We start from the raw sequence: 14,519 nt of genomic DNA, 5'->3' as shown, positions 1-14,519 counted from the left end.
TTATTTACAACTTCCAAACCAGGTGCCGCAGCCCACTTCCACCATAGATGCCAATCATTGCTAGCGCAGATGTCTTAATTTGATTTATTATTGAGTGAGTAATGAGTTTATGCACAAAATGAAATAATATAGCAAAATAACGCATGCATTTGAAAATGTTACCTCGAAGAATGGCCACCAATGTTCACAAAATGTACTAATTAATGATTAATACATATGAATTGTTGAAAGAGTATTAGATTAATGCTTTAATATGTCATATTAAGGGTTATAAAGTATGCTTTAGCTTTATTAATTGTAGGCCTTAACGTAGCGAGTGTCTTGACCTATTTTGCCAGGCCTCATGCAGAAGCTGCATTTCTTAGCATTTAATTAAAGTGCTGACCAAGTGAATTAAACTGTGAAATGTCCATTGTATTGTTAAATGTGCTTAACAAAAGCTTTTCTTGAGAACCGACTGCTAGGAGATGATGTTCTTGCTAATTCAACATTTTATCTGTAATGTGTGTGAGACGGACTTTCCCAGGACAAGACCAATGAAGATACTGACTGGAGTGGAACCTGCAAAAATATGGTTACCTGACAAGCCAGATGATGAGAACATCATAAAACGAACCAATCAACAGTATGGGAATGGACAAATATTAGAATTCATGGATTTGATATAGTAATATTATTGGACAAAGTGTGAACATACGATTAACTGACCATTGGGGAATTAGGGGATGGTTTGTGTGACAATGCCGCAGAAGGGAAAAGAGTTCAGACACTTTAGGAGAGGGAGAGACTTATTCAGATTTTAGGAGAGAGATATTAATTCCGACATTGGGCTCATATTCCCTCATTGAGAGCCTGATGCCTTGATACCAAGGATAGGTATAATGTGATAAACTGTGACTATTATGCTTATTTGTTTTTCCTTTCTAGGTACCAACTGTGCTGTTTTGTCTATGACCCTATCATAGCTAGATGATTACCAAATTTTTGTTACTAAATTGTTTTACATGAAGCCAAACATGCTGATGCTAATCTGGTGTTAGTTGAGGATTCTGACTTATGAAGAAGAGACTAATGTCTGATGGATTTCTTTGCTCAACTACCTGTATTACATCTTGTTAACGCAGCTTACTCTGCTATTGATTGGCACTATAACTTTAAAATGTGTTGTAGTTCGAGCCTTGATTAGATTGCGTTTCTTCGGCCGCTTTGGACAACCAGTGTTGTTTTTGTATGTGTTTCATTTGATATTGAGATTAATCTACATGACCTTAGCATTGTTAATATAGGGAAATAAATCAATCAATCAATCAAGAAATCTGTATAGCGCGCTACTCACCCAGAGGGTCTCAAGGCGCTGGGGGAGGGGGGACCGCTACTGCTCAAACAGCCAGGTCTTGAGTTGCTTCCTGAAGGAGAGGTGGTCTCGGGTCAGACGGAGGTGGATGGGGAGTGAGTTCCAAGTCTTGACTGCCAGGTAGGAGAAGGATCTTCCTCCCATGGTGGCTTTTCTAATGCGTGGCACGGCGGCGAAGGCGTGGCTGGTCGATCATAGCTGGCGGGTGGGAGTGTAGAAGGTTAGGCGGTTGTTGAGGTACCTGGGGTCCAGGTCGTGGAGGGCCATGTGTGCGTGGGTGAGGAGGCGGAACGTGATTCTCTTGCTGAAGGGGAGCCAGTGCAAGTCTCTCAGGTGTCCGGAGATGTGGCTGTGTCGGGGGATGTCAAGGATGAGGCGTGCGGAGGCGTTCTGGATGCGTTGGAGTCTTTTCTGTAGTTTGGCCGTGGTTCCGGTGTAGAGGGTGTTACCGTAGTCCAGTCGGCTGGTGACGAGTGCCTGGGTGACCGTCTTCCTGGTTTCGGTGGGGATCCATCGGAAGATCTTTCGGAGCATGCGTAGGATGTTGAAGCATGATGATGAGACGGCGTTGACTTGTCTGGTCATCGAGAGGGAGGAGTCCAGGATGAAGCCCAGGTTGCGTGCGTGGTCCGTTGGTTTGGGTGCACTGCCCAGGGCCGGGGGCCACCAGGAGTCGTCCCAGGCAGAGGGTGATGATTCAAGGATGAGGACTTCCGTCTTGTCTGAGTTCAGTTTCAGGCGGCTGTTCATCATCCACTCGGCTACGTCTTTCATCCCTTCGTGCAGGTTGGTTCTGGCGGTGGCTGGGTCGTTGGTGAGGGAGAGGATCAGCTGGGTGTCGTCGGCGTAGGAGATGATGTTGAGGTTGTGATGGCGTGCGATGGCTGCGAGGGGGCTCATGTAGACGTTGAAGAGGGTGGGGCTGAGTGATGGTCCTTGTGGTACGCCGCAGATGACTTCGGTGGCCTCGGATCTGAAGGGGGGGCAGGCGGACTCTCTGGGTTCTTCCGGTGAGGAACGAGATGATCCACTCTAGTGCCTTCTCTTGAATTCCGATGTTGCTGAGGCGCTGCACTAGGGTGCGGTGGCAGACAGTGTTGAACGCTGCGGAGAGGTCCAGGAGGATGAGGGCCGCTGTTTCCCCGTTGTCGAGCAGGGCTCGGATGTCGTCAGTGGGTGCGATGAGGGCGGTCTTGGTGCTGTGTTTGGCTCGGAAGCCGGACTGTGAGTGGTCGAGGGATCCATTAGTCTCGAGGAAGGCGGCCAGCTGTCTGTTGACGGTCTTCTCGATGACTTTGGCAGGAAACGGGAAGAGCGAGATGGGGCGGTAGTTCTTGAGGTCGGTGGGGTCTGCTGATGGTTTCTTCAGGAGGGCGCTGAGTTCGGCATGCTTCCAGCTCTCCGGGTAGGTGGCGGTGTTGAAGGAGCAATTGATGATGTCCCGGAGATGGGGTGCGATGACGGAGTCGGCCTTGTTGAAGACGTGGTGGAGGCATGGGTCGGTTGGTGATCCGGAATGGATGGTGTTCATCATGTGGATGGTGTCTTCGGTGCTGACCGGGGTCCAGGCGCGGAGGGTGGTGTTGGGGGGCGTCGGTTTGGTGGTTGGGTGCGTGGTCTGTGCGCCGAAGCTGTTGTGTATGTCGGCGATCTTGCGGTGAAAGAACGAGGCGAGTGAGTCGCAGAGGTCTTGTGAGGGGGTGATGTCGTTGTTTCCGGCGCTGGGGTTGGAGAGCTCTTTGACGATGCTGAAGAGTTCCTTGCTGTTGTGTGCGTTGTTGTCTAGTCGTTCTTTGAATGCTGTCTTCTTGGTGGTGTGGATCAGCTGGTGGTGTTTACGGGACACGTACTTGAGGGCGGTCTTGTTGTCTGTAGTCGGGTTTTTTCGCCAGGCTTTTTCGAGGGTGCGGCAGTTCTTCTTGGAGTTCTTGAGGTCGTTGTTGAACCAGGAGGCTTTCTTGCTGTTGGGCCTGATGGGATGGGTTTTCAGGGGTGCGAGGTTGTCAGCGCAGTTGGTGATCCACTGTGTAAGGTTGTTGGCTGCTTGGTTGGGGTCCGCTGAGCTGGCGGGAGGGTTCTGGCTCAGTGATGTGGAGAGCTGGTCGGTGGTGATCTTGTTCCAGCTCCTGCGGGGAGCCTGTTGTGGGTGGTGGTGAGTCATGGTTTTTCTGAAGCTGAAGTGGACGCAGCTGTGGTCTGTCCAGTGGAGTCCGGTGGAGTGGCTGAAGGAGATGTACTTGCTGGAGGAGAAGACTGGGTCAAGCGTGTGTCCGGCGTAGTGGGTGGGGGTGTTCACCAGTTGCTTGAGTCCGAGGTTGGCGAGGTTGTCCAGCAGGGTGGTGGTGTTGTTGTCGTTGTTGTTCTCCAGGTGGAAGTTGAGGTCCCCTAGGAGGATGTAGTCAGCGGAGGGGAGGGCGTGTGGGCTGATGAAGTCTGCGATGTCTTCGCTGAATTGTGTGCGGGGTCCTGGGGGTCTATAGATGAGGGTGCCTCTGAGTGTGGTCTTGGGGTCGGTGTGAATCTGGAAGTGGAGATGTTCGGCAGCTGTGAGGGTGTCGTCGGAGTTGGTCGTGATGTGGATGGTGTTCTTGTGGACAATGGCGATGCCTCCTTCTGTCTGGTTGACGCGGTCCCTCCGGCTGATCTTGTATCCGTCCGGGATGGCGATGGCGATGTCGGGCGAGGAGGAGGCGTTCATCCAGGTTTCTGTGAGGAAGGAGACGTCTGGAGATGTGGTGTCGAGCAGGTTCCAGAGTTCCACGGCGTGTCTGTGGATGGAGCGGGTGTTGAGCAGGATGCACTTCAGGTGGTTGCTGCTGGTGCTTGGTTTGGCGGGCGCAGTGCGGGTCTGGATGCAGGAGAACTTGCAGGATTGGCAGGTGAAGGGTCCATGGGTGCGTCTTGGGGCGGCACGGCAGCACCCGGGGATCCGGCCGGTGTTGAGTGCAAGGAGGGAGGCGGCTTCGTAGGTCCGGCGGGTAGGCTCGCAGCGGCAGGGGCCAGGGGGTCTGGCGCTGGGCGCGGTCCAGGCGTGGACGGGCGCAGACGGGCTTGCCTTTAGCGTGCCTTCGGCCCGCCAGCGGCGCGCCCGCTGCGCGCGGCCTCCATATGAGGGGAAGAGGGAGGGAGGAGGAGCTGGGAGGTGGGAGCGGGGCGGCCAATGGGGAGCAAGGGGGCGGAGCTACCGGAGTGTAGCGGCGGGAAAAAACGGGCGGCGATGGGGTGACGCGGCGAGGCTGGAAGAAAAAGAACACAGTAAGGGCAAAAGGAAAAATGTACAGTGGAACAATACCAGGGGCACAGGCACTCGGGGTACAGAAGAAAGAGCGGACACAGGCACTCGGGCACAAAACGAAGAGGACGCTGGCGCTAGGTCACTGGAGGCGGGAAAAGGCAGTCAGGGCACAGGAGCACAGGGCACAGGAGCGAGAGCGGTCACACTGAAGGCTGCGTGACGGTGAGGGGAGCGACCTGCCTGAGAACCAGGGTCAGAGGTCGCTCTCTCTATCGCTGCGCGGCCTCCATATGAGGGGAAGAGGGAGGGAGGAGCAGCTGGGAGGTGGGAGCGGGGCGGCCAATGGGGAGCAAGGGGGCGGAGCTACCGGAGTGTAGCGGCGGGAAAAAACGGGCGGCGATGGGGTGACGCGGCGAGGCTGGAAGAAAAAGAACACAGTAAGGGCAAAAGGAAAAATGTACAGTGGAACAATACCAGGGGCACAGGCACTCGGGGTACAGAAGAAAGAGCAGACACAGGCACTCGGGCACAAAACGAAGAGGACACTGGCGCTAAGTCACTGGAGGCGGGAAAAGGCAGTCAGGGCACAGGAGCACAGGGCACAGGAGCGAGAGCGGTCACACTGGAGGCTGCGTGACGGTGAGGGGAGCGACCTGCCTGAGAACCAGGGTCAGAGGTCGCTCTCTCTATCGCTGCGCGGCCTCCATATGAGGGGAAGAGGGAGGGAGGAGCAGCTGGGAGGTGGGAGCGGGCGGCCAATGGGGAGCAAGGGGGCGGAGCTACCGGAGTGTAGTGGCGGGAAAAAACGGGCGGCGATGGGGTGACGCGGCGAGGCTGGAAGAAAAAGAACACAGTAAGGGCAAAAGGAAAAATGTACAGTGGAACAATACCAGGGGCACAGGCACTCGGGGTACAGAAGAAAGAGCGGACACAGGCACTCGGGCACAAAACGAAGAGGACGCTGGCGCTAGGTCACTGGAGGCGGGAAAAGGCAGTCAGGGCACAGGAGCACAGGGCACAGGAGCGAGAGCGGTCACACTGGAGGCTGCGTGACGGTGAGGGGAGCGACCTGCCTGAGAACCAGGGTCAGAGGTCGCAAACATACTAACCTTTAACTAAAGGTGTGGTTATTCATGGCTGAAAGGTCATGGTGCATGACAATTACTGACTTCATTGAATCTTGATTTTATTGATTACTAATGATTGTTGATTATTGTGTATTTATTATTGATTATGTACTGGTGCTATGGTAAGAACATCTTAATTGTGAGTCAAAAGGTTCATCGACCTATTCGCGTCCCCTTGTAAGTATACTTATTAAGGTCTGATGCGCACTTATGGTAGCAGACTGATGATTTGTCTCCTTAAGAGTTTGCCATAAATGTCCGGTACAGAGTGATGACAATTATGGTAGCAGTTTGATGAGTTGATCTTTTTGAGAGTCATTATTATTGAGATTTGGATTTTGTTTTTCAGTGATGATCATTGGAGAGAAAATGATGGTCCCGTAAGCCCAGAAATGACTTTCCCAGATCCTGGATCCTGCTAATGGTCGTTTGAGGATGTTCCTGGTGTTCTAGTGATAGAGTGAGAGAAATAGGTCATGCTTGCACAGCTTATGCAAATCGCAGGTGAATTGTGAGGTTTGTGAGGGTTTAGGAAGTTTGCGTACACCAAATGAAATTGTAGTAGGAGTGTGCGAACTCCGCAGTGTGAGAGTAGGGAAGTCGTCAAACTTGATATGTGTGTGGCGCTTTGTGCTAAAATATTGTCCAAGTGGTTGTTGATGTACGGACCCTGCGTGGTCTAAGACTCTGGAGTATATTCAAAAGTGTATGAAACACCTGGTTATATGTTGTAATTTGTCTGGTTTAGTAGGTTGATCAGGCGTGGTCAACAAGTCAGTGTGTGAGTTAAAGTGGACAAGAGAAAATTTCAACTGAGATTCAGCGAGTCCTATGTGCACTAGGACTGACCCGTTGATCAGTTGAGAGTAAAATTTGCGGGTCTAATTTTGCTTGCGAAACTGGGAGACAGAGAAAGAGGAATAGCTGTAAGTGCGGAAAGAGCAATCTGTGACAATCCATAAGGTTTCTAAAGCGTCTGTGTTACCTTTCCTGTAGTAAACCAGCAGATTTGTTCTTGGATTTTGGTTAGTGCATTAGTTTTATGTGGATTAGAGTTTAGGTGGATAAGCCGCAAGACTTTGTCAACCGCAGTATGTGTGAGTGTGTCGTCATTGGAGCTGCGCTGGGATAGGTTGGTTAGTGAGAAAGGTCACGCACAGATGGGCAGCAGTTCGTGATAGGCAATTGGTTGAGAACGTAGGTGAAAGGAATATTGGGATTAAAAGTCATTTCTTGATATGATTTTGAATAAACAAAAGTAGACAAAAATGAAGTTTTTCAAAGCATTAAAGAGTGCCCTAAGGGGAGATACGTACATTACGGTGAGTGTAGGCGAGCCTATACCAACGGAGAATACTCCAGCTTATATTGTAATGGAGGAGAGAGGTGTTGTGCCATGTCTTTGATTAAAGCAATGGTGCAAATTGACAGAGAAAGATGTAAACTTAGCATTTCCTATAAATGGGACGTTCAATTTGAGGGTTTTGGAGCATTTGTGGATGGCGCTATATGACATGAAGCCCATTCCGAGACCGGCACAGTTCGAGGCATTAGCGAACTGGGATCTAGTGGCCAGACAGCAACAGCAATTGAAATTCGAGAGAAGGATGAGAAAGGCAGAAAAGACTCTAGCTGAGGCTAAATGGGATTGGGATCAGAAGGTATGGAGAACAGAGACTTTGCAGGGAGTTAAGTTCTTTCTGGCAATTACGCAAGAAAATAAGAAGGAAGGAAAGAAAGTGACTAGGAAGATGAATAGAAGTCCGTCCGAAAGTAAGGGAGCCAGAACGTCTTCAACAGTAGAGGAGGAATAGGATGATGAGGAGTTCCTTACACAGTTATTGAGAGATCGACCACCACCATATACAGTACGTGAGAGTGGTCCAAGTACTAGTGCTGATCCGACAGCTCCGACACAGATTAATGGTAGAACGAGTCCGGCGCAGGTTAATGCTGACCTGACACAGAATGCAGTGAAAAGTGGTCCTAATGTGCCAACTAATTCTGTAGTGCAGACTCAGATGCAGCCGCCACAGATACAGAGGATATATCCTGTTGTGCCCACTTTAGTAACTACTTTGAACATAGTGGTGCCCACGGAGCAGGTGGTTCAGAGACCAATACTAGTCGAGACTGAGCCGACTCCGATTTTGTTGCCACAAGTGCAGCAGCAGGTAATGCAGAGATTTAAGTCAGTGGCAGGGACACAGTCAGACATGACTCCAATGATGACTCAGGATACGGGAGTTACACTCCCACAGAGAGTAGGTGCCAGAGCAACCCTGGATGCTATATCGTTACCAATTACTGTTGGTCCAGTGGTACCATTATTTGCACAAAAGAAACTGACTGTGTGTGAACAGGGAGCAATGACCCAGAGCCTAATGAGGGGAGGACATAACAAACATGTTCCGGTAGTTTGTCCTGTGGGTCAGACTTTTGACGGATCCAGATCATTGCTAGGTTTTAGTCCACTTGTTACACTTCCAGATGCTATGACAGGACCAAATGTAAGCCAGAGCCTGAAATTATTGACACCACAGACTCCGAATGCAGTGGCACAGCAGGTGCCCCCAGTGCAAGCGAGTAACATTTCATTAAAGTGTAAGAGGACTGTAGACTGGCCAACAAGTGAACCGGAAAGAGATAAGAATAGAGGTGCACCATCTCCTGAGATAATGAAATATAACTATAAAGTGATTGAGTTTCTGAAATCAAGAATTTGGCCGAAAAAAATTGATTGGCAGAGAATTGACAGGACAGCACAGGAAGCTAAAGAGTCGATACATGCGTAACATGAGAGAATGTTGCCGGCATTCAAGCATTACAGTAGTACAGAAACAATTGATGTGAAAAACATGCTACATTTCGTGTTCAGATTTGTGGAAGAATTGCGACCTGAAATTAGCCAGATGATTAGGAATCGTTTGATTTGCTGCCAATCTAAGCAGACTGATGAAGTGTTGCAGTATGCGAAATATGGTAGTGACGAGATTCAGTTGAAGCAGAAAAAGTTGAAAGAGAAAAGGATGGTGATGCAGATTAAGGCAGCTCAAACAGGAGTGCAAGGATTTTTTTCACAGCAGATGCCACAGCAGCAGGAAAACATGATGTTTCAGCCACAGATAATAGGTAGAGGTCATGGTGGTAATATGAATCGCGGTCCGGATTTGAATAATGTAGTGGTCCAGAATGATGTGCAGGGAATGAAGAAGCTATTGCTATGTCACATTTGTGGAGCCATGGAACATTGGAAACAGGAGTGTCTGATGATGGTGCAGGAAGGTTTTGTTCAGCAGAGTAATGACATCAGTTCATTTTAGAATGTAAGAGGACCGAGACAAAGGGGTCTGTGACAGGTAAGTGAATTGGTTACGCAAGTTAGAAGGCAGAACACTTTTTAAGGCTTTTTATTTTCTTCTTTAATTTCTCTTTTAATTCTTCTCTACTTTTGCTGTACGTCTTTAAGGATGTTTCCCTCTTTTCCTTCTTCCCAGTATCTCATATATCTTCTATTTTTCTTTCAGGTTGAGGTATTCCAGGGCTCCATAAGGTCATCCGCACCAGGAGAGGGAGAGAAAAACAAGAAGCCCTTTTTAGTAGGTAAGTATAGGGGAAATCTGGTTTTAATTTTTTCTCTTTCTTACAATCTCCTTTGACCTTCTCTGTGTCCCTTCTCTTTTAGTAATTAGTGCTTTGGTTAATTCCTAGTTTTACTTCCTTTATTTTCTGTTCTGTTAGTATTGTTGATGTGTTTAATCAATGTTCTTTTTTGAGGTTTTCTCCTTTCTATTATAAAAGTTCTTGTCAAGCAGTGCACCACGCATTTACCATCACCGTGTGCTTTTATTTTCCTTTATTGTTTAGTGCTCTGTAAGGTACATGCCTCTGTGGTACAAAAACAGTCTTCCCCGCTTCCGTGATCCTCTTTTCCCTCCCCTTCCCTGGTTCGGTTCACATATCTGGTTGGGCCACACTCATCCTGGAACGTAGCCAGCTTCTGCATATGTCGCTCTCCCTCTCGGTCATCTCGAGCCAGTTTCCCCATCAGTGTTCTCCGACATCCGTTTTCTGGTCTCTTCTCTTTGGGTTCACCGTCCCACATCTCCTCCTCTGCTAGGACACTCTGGGTTCCTTCGGCCTCTTCCTCGTGCGTTCTCCTCCTTGTCATCTCTCCCTCTTCCCAGCGTCTTCTGGGTATTTCAGTCTACTACTCCGGCGTTTGGAAGTTGTTGTGACGTGTGGGTTGTAATTCCCCTGTGGCACCCTGAGCAGTGCCCCCGGGGTATGGGAGGTCCGCCCCGTTCCTCGTGCCCTGTCACAGGGTCCTAATCCAAATTTTCAGAATATTGTGAATCAAATGCAAAAAGTTTCGCCCATGCAGCAAGTACAAATGCCCCGTGCACAAATGTCACAGATGCAGCCAATGCAGCAGCAGGTTCCCAAGGCACCTAGACAGCAAATGCAAATACCTCAAGCCCTGATGGAGCAGCAACAGATGATGCTTTCTTAACAGGTCACAGGACAGAGACATAATAGAAGTAGCAACACAATGCATCAATTCCCATTACACAGTGGGGATGGAAGAAATGATCAATGGATGAGTGACAGTTCAGATGAGGAGCCATGTGGGCTTGTGACTCCTTTAAAAGTAGATCAGAGAGGACCCTATGTGAAGGGAAAGGTTATGGGTCACAGAGTTTCATTCTTGGTGGACACAGGAGCTACACACTCTACAGTGAGAAGTGCCGAGGTTCTGAATTTGCCCTTTCAGGAAGTACTCTTCAGGTTGTGAGGGTAGGAAATCAGTATTTGACAAACCCAATTACAGACCCAGTTCAAGTCGAGATTGGCAATTTTCAGGGATTGCATAAATTTGTAGTCTGCGATTCAAGTCCGATATCCCTATTGGGAAGAGACTGGCTGCGAAAAAAAAAATGTTTGATTACTTGCTCAAATAACAGAATTGAGATTCAGATGAATAGTGATGATGAGGAATACCAAGCCCCAGAAATCAAGTGTGAAACTACAAATGAGGAGCACCCTTTGATTGAGTTTTTCCCGCTGTTCACTGTAAAAGAGCTTCATCCTGATTTGAATGGGAACAGTGCAAGAGAAGGTGTGGGATTTGGCAGGAAAAGAAGTAGGTATGATTAAAAGAGTGAAGCCAGTCAAAGTTACCATAAAACCAAATGCAGTTTTTCACCAATTTCCACAGTATCATATGCCACAAGGTGTTCTGATGAAAGTGGCTCAACCAATTGCAGATTTTGTGAAGCAGGGAGTTTTGAAGGAAGTGTTGAGCAGTCCATGTAACTCACCGATAATGGGTTTGAAGAAGCCCTGTGGGAATGTTCGGATTGTTTAGGATTTGAGAAAAATAAATGAGATTGTGATAAAATGGTGTCCCGTAGTGCCCAATCCAGCTGTGATAATGTTCCAAATTCCATGGGAGGAAAAGCATTCATGGAGCAAATTGAAATGTGTACACAGACAAGACGAACTGTGGTTTCTGAGAAGGGTCAATTGGTCTTGCCAAATAGCCTATTGTCTCAAATGGCAAGTGTTTGACTTTTGGCCATACGCAGGGTCATCCCAAGTCTTTTTACCTCCTTCCTTCCTGGTTTTTCTGACCTCTCGCTGTTGGCTCTAGGACTCTGAGCACTTTATCACTGCTGACCATTGCTAAAGTGCAGGTGCTCTCCCATCTAAAGTTGGTATGATTGGCTTATACCTAATTGGCATATTTAATTTACCTATAAGTCCCTTGTACAGTGGTATCTCTATACCCAGGGCCTGTAAATTAAAAACTACTAGTGGGCCTGCAGCGCTGATTGCGCCACGCACTGAAGTAGACTTTCAAAACCTGTCTCAGACCTGCTAGCGCAGGGCCTGTGTGCGCAGTTTTCTGCCACAGGGACCTGGCATCTAAACTTACTTGCCAGGCCTAGAACTCCCCTTTTACTACATGTAAGTCACCCCTAAGGTACGCCCTAGCTAGCCCTATGGGCAGGGTCCCATGTATTTAGAAAGGCAGGACATGTGCCATATTGCATGGCCTGTCCTAGTAGTGACAAACAGCCTAACTTGGTGTCTCACTGCTGTGAGTGCTGCCTTCTCATAGGATTGCATTAGAAATGCCCTGCCTCATGTGTAAGGGGTATTGTCTGATTTATGAGGGGTAGCGTATGCATGTTTGGTATGGTTGTGATGGTGATAATAAATGCTGCCTACTGGTGTGGGTGTATTTTTTTTTACTATCACAGAAATGCCACTTCAAGAAGTGCACATTTATCTGTGCTTATGACTCTGGTGTTTTGCAGCTTGACTCCAATCCACGTCTGGGCAGAGTGACAGTTGGGGCTTTGTGCATACTTTTCAGACAGTCTGTACACAGGGAGGGTGGAGGTGTCACAGAGGTGCATCTGCATACTGAATAGTCTTCCTGGGCTGAGAGAAGGGAGAGGCGGGCCACACCTGCATTTTTAAAGACTGTGCCCTGGCCTCACACAATAGGGTCGTTAACCCCCCACTGATGTTTGGAGCCTGTGCTGAAAGGAGAGATGGGGCACTCCCAGAACCAGTTGTAACTGGCTGGAACCTCCTCTCCCTACCATTGTAAAACACTGTAAGAACTGACTATAAGTACAGGGGAATTTTCCCCACAATTTGGAGTCTCTTGGAATCATCTTGGAACTGGACACCAAAGGCTGAAAGGACTCACCAGGAACCGCCATGGACTGCTGCTGCTGTGCTGACCTGTGACCTGCATGGTCACTGTGAAGGACTTGCCACTTGCTGCCTTTCCCTTGTGCTGGCCTGTAGCTGGGCCCTCCACCTGAGGACCTTGTCTTAAGATTCAGCTCCCCAGGGGCAGGATGCTGTGGCCCCTGACCCCTGCATCCATTTCTTCACGAGGGCTGCTTCTCCATGGGTGCGGATGTCATAGCACTGATTGCAGCGCGCTTATGGAGCCTTGGGAGCTCGTAGGCTCCTTGCTGCATTGTGCCCCTTTAAATAAGATCATCGCAGCGGCCCGGGAAGCTGGAAGAGCACTTGCGCACCGCATCGGGTGCAGACGAGTGTCTGCTCGGGCCCCAGGAGGGGTCCGATCTTCTTGTGGTTTCACAGCAGGACCAGGGGAAGACGCGGGGAGTGCCCCTTTCCCCCTGGCCTCTGCGTTAGGAGCCGGACGGTCCTTTTCTGCTGTTAGGTAAAACAGGCATTATTGTGGGCCTCCCCCCTTGGTGGAAGGGCCAGTGGAGGCCCGGGGGGGCCCCAGAGATTGCGGGTCCCAGGAGGGGCCTGTCATTAAACCGGAGGGGGTGCGTGGTGCCCCCCTCCTGCCCTAAGTTGTTTTTGCTGGCTTTGGCCCCCCTCTTGAGGGCCGGTTGAGGCCCTGGGAGGCCCCCAGTAATCACGGTCCCCGGAGGGGCCTGTCTATAAAAGAGAGGAGGTGCATTTCGCCCTCCTCTGACCCCAGAGTATAAGGGAGGCCCCCGTTGTATGCATAGGAGCGCCGGGGCCCCATTGTTCGCCTTCTAGGCACTGGAAGTGCCTCTTCATCAAGACAGGTACTTTTAAAAGGACCAATATAATTATAATCGAAGTTCTTCCTCAAGACTTTGCTGATTGTGATATATTGCCTACCTGTTCTATGATGCTTTTACATATATGTGCAAATGTTCCTTTTATGGGCTTGACTTGCTAATATGTTTCCCTAACTTGCCATAGAATTTCTACTGTTCCTACTATGGGCGTTTTATGACATTCTTATGACAAGTGTTCTAATGTGATAACATGTTTCCTGACTACTGCTTATGTTGCAGAATACTGAGTAACCTGTGTGTTATGTGTGACTACTGCTAATTTGCAGAGCACCTAATGTGTAGTAACGTTCTGACTACTGCTAAGGTAGCAGGATAGTACTGATATGTGATGTTTGGTCTGATAATTGCGTTGTGTACAACAGTATATTTTCATATAATCTGGTGTTGTGTTTCCTTTGTGGTGGGGATATTGCGTCACATGTATGTGTGTGTTGTGCAAACGCTTTTCACATTGCCTCTGGGTTAAGCCTGACTGCTCGTGGGGGTGAACAGGGGTTATCTTGGACGTGTAACTCCCTTGCCCTGACTAGAGTGGGTAAGTTCTGCCTGGCTGAGGTGCATACCCTAGCCAACCAGAAACCCCATTTATAAAATTGGTCGTCAGCGGTGAGGATAGGACTTGCGCTTGCACAATACCATTGTGACTCATTATTTCACTACAAGGATTGCGTGTAGACCATCACATGTTTAGCGTCTCTTAACTTTCTCTCTTTGGTCATTTTTCCTGTTTTCAGTTCTCATGCTTGGGTATTGTGGTTGTCACATTTGAGTTATTTGTACAATTTCAAGATGGGACTTACCTTTGATTTAGAGGATCTGCCGTTTTACACACAGGAGGAATTAGAGGGGTTCTTTAGAGAGAGAGGGCTTCCTGTAGAAGGGGACCTCAGGAGATCTCTGAATTTCTTTGAAAGGTTTGTGACATATACCCAGGGAGGGAGTGTGCTTAGGGAGTACCCAGAGGATCCTGAGTGTAGCGAGGGTTCCCAATGGGAGGGCTCCCAGACCTAGTCCCTAGAGAGTGGTAGAGAGACTGATCAGGAGGGTGAGAATGACCGGTTGGGAACGCCAGTTGACAGGGAAGGCCCCAGTGATAGGGAGTCCCTTGCTGGGTCCAGTGTAAGAAGCAGGGCTACCTCTCATTCCTTGACGCCTGATGAGCTAAGAGTTAGGCGGGAAGAGAGGGACCTGAA

The sequence above is a fragment of the Pleurodeles waltl genome, chromosome 3_1, assembly GCF_031143425.1.
Source record: "Pleurodeles waltl isolate 20211129_DDA chromosome 3_1, aPleWal1.hap1.20221129, whole genome shotgun sequence".
Lineage (NCBI taxonomy): Eukaryota > Metazoa > Chordata > Amphibia > Caudata > Salamandridae > Pleurodeles > Pleurodeles waltl.
This window is presented reverse-complemented; position numbering follows the sequence as displayed.